The following is a 2,835-nucleotide window of genomic DNA, read 5'->3' as shown; positions in this document are numbered from 1 at the left end:
TATCTTAAGAGGCTCATAATTTCTCGTGGGCAGGGACCAGGGTGATCAACTGTCTCACTTTCCCCAGGACTCAGGGGTTTCTCACAACAGGGGACTTTTAGCACTAAACCCAAGGTAGTCTTGGGCAAGCTGGTATGGATGCACACTCTAGCAGGGGCTGAGCCTGATTCATCTTTGAACTTGTTGAAGTTTCCAACATAAAGTCTGGGACATAGAAGTTGATTAATAAGCTCAATGAATATTTGTTGAAATGGGGGAAAATGGTAACAGAAATAAAGGCACCTGTTTAGGTGATGCCAGTTGTTTTTTGGGAGCAGGAATTGTGCAAAATATGGGTTAGGGACAGGTTGAGGAGGGCTTTGAATGCCAAGCTGAATAGTGTGTTTTATATTTTATTGGTAGCCATGGAATGCTTTTGAACAAATACAGTGACATGAAAAAAAATCTGTGTTTCTCCTCATTAAATCTGGGTCACTGAACAGGACTAGATGGCCTAAGTATGGTTGGCATAAGTCTACAAGTTGAGGTCCATGTAGAAGGTTATTAGGAGTACAGAAAAAAAGTTAAATAATAGACTTTCAGACCCTTAAGGGAACTAAGAGCTTCACTAAACTAATGCCTTCCTTATTTTTTAAAAAATATATTTATTTATTTATTTGGCTGAGTCGGGTCTTAGTTGTTGCATGCGGGATCTTTCATTGTGGCGCATGGGCTCCAGAGCATGTGGGCTCTCTAGTTGTGGAGCACGGGCTCTAGAATGTGGGGGCTCAGTAGTTGTGGCCCATGGGCTTAGTTGCCCCACAGCATATGGGTCTTAGTTCCCAGACCAGGGATCAAACCTGCATCCTCTGCATCAGAAGGTGGATTGTTAACCACTGGACCACTAGGGAAGTCCCCTTCCTTATTTTTTAAATATTTTTTCTTATTACAGTAGTTCCCTCTTATCCACGGGGGATACTTTCCAAGACCCTCAACGGATGCCTGAAACCGCAGATTGTACCCAACCCTATATATACTATGTTTTTTCTTATACATACATACATACACATGATAAAGATTAATTTATAAATTAGGCACAGTAAGAGATTAACAGCAGTAACTCACAATAAAATAGAACAGTTGTAACAACATACTGTAATAAAATTTATGTGAATGTGATACCATGACAGTACATCTGATAAAGCAGCCGGCTGCCAAGTGAGTAATCAGCATCAATAAACTGGACCACGGGATGATTCCCGTCCCTGGCAGGACGAAATGGGATGGCTTGAGATTTCATGATGCTACGTAGAGTGGCGTGCAATTTAAAACATGTGGATTGTTTATTTCTGGAATTTTCCATTTAATATATTTTCAGACAGCAGTTGACCATGGGTAACTGAAACCTCAGAAAGTGAAAGTGCTAAGAGGGTACTACTGTATATGTTCCTTTTACAAACTGTTTCTTCCATATCTTTTCCCCCCCTCCTTTCTTAAATGTTAATATTTATCTGTAATACTAATTTTAGTTTGCAATAAATGAAGGCCCAGTGGTAAGGTGACTTGTCCAAGTTCATTCGGCAGGTCCTAAGCAGGTCCTGGTGTTTCTCCTGATTTTCCTGATGCCCAAGAGGCTATCTGACTCAGTGTCTCATGTTCTCACTAATCAAGATGCCAGTGGTTTATCTTTACTCACTGGAGGGCTTGGGCCTGTGATGAGGAACAGCAGCAGTTTTTTTTCCTTGAGATCTAGGTCTCTTCAGAGACAATTTCTGCTTTTGCTTATTGGGTCTCATCACAGGAAAAGTGACAGTTCTTTAAGTATATGAATTATTAACCTAAAAATAATATTGCATGTTTCCACATATTCATTTAACATTACTAGGAACAAAATGCCCTTTTCTCTCATAAACACAATTTTTTTTAAAGGTTCTAATGTGTTTTTATTGATTAGAATTGTAGTTGTAATCCTTCCATCATACATATAATATGCAGTAATAATCAAATATCTGATACTAAAATAACTTACTGATAAATTCTAATACTGAACACAGAATAGTTCTATCTCTACTAACAATAAGAAACAAAACCACTTAGTTTATCTTGGAAATTTTAAATTCTGGGCATTATTTTACAAGTTAGGAATCTGAGTAATCCAACTTTGAGATGACTTTCTCATTGTAGAAGTTTGCTCTGTCGACGTACGTTAGTTTTGGGATTCCCTCTTTTTCAAACCATCCCTGCATATGACGCACTTTGGAGATGGGACCTTGAAATTGCCCTCATACTGTGCCCTGGTCGGTGTTCTGGACCCAGCCTCCAAATTCCAGCTTTTGCCCCTCAGCCTGAGTATATTTGCGGAAAAACACCCCGTGTGCCTTCCCCCCAGTTTCATAACCCACTGATATCAGGGTGTCCCCTTCTCCCATGCTCATGCTCAAACCCTCCTCGTCCTCCTCTCACGCGGCGGGAACTACCCAGGCGACCACCATGCCAACGGTTCCCCCAGCCGAGTAACCGACGCGCCCGGAAGCCTAGACAATTCTTGAAAATACTTTTAACATCCTCCCCGTCCCTTGCCCCACCCTCAATCCCACTTTGGCATAAGCAAGATATACCTTATTATGCTAGAATTATTTACAGCCTAGTAATAATTTTCCCATGGTACTTTTATTATTGCAGATACAGCTGCCTCTCGTTCCTCCTCTTATTTCTAAACTATGGCCATAACGATACTGAAGGGCTAGTATGATATACTCTCTTGTAAACTATCTGGCCTAGGAGATCCTGGAAAATCATAAAAAGATGGGATCACTTTGGATGAACAGAAGGTACCTGTTACTGAATCTTGACCCA

At 40.6% G+C, this 2,835-nt stretch overlaps 1 pseudogene; it reads right to left on the bottom strand.

Annotated features, from left to right (window-relative positions):
• Positions 1–2,105: 2,105 nt before the first annotated feature.
• Positions 2,106–2,414, bottom strand: LOC132372385 (acylphosphatase-1-like; annotated as a pseudogene).
• Between the last annotated feature and the right edge of the window lie 421 nt (positions 2,415–2,835).

This window comes from Balaenoptera ricei, chromosome 10 (genome assembly GCF_028023285.1).
Source record: "Balaenoptera ricei isolate mBalRic1 chromosome 10, mBalRic1.hap2, whole genome shotgun sequence".
NCBI lineage: Eukaryota > Metazoa > Chordata > Mammalia > Artiodactyla > Balaenopteridae > Balaenoptera > Balaenoptera ricei.
Note: the sequence above shows the minus strand (reverse complement) of the source record. Positions and strands in the feature narration are given on the sequence as shown.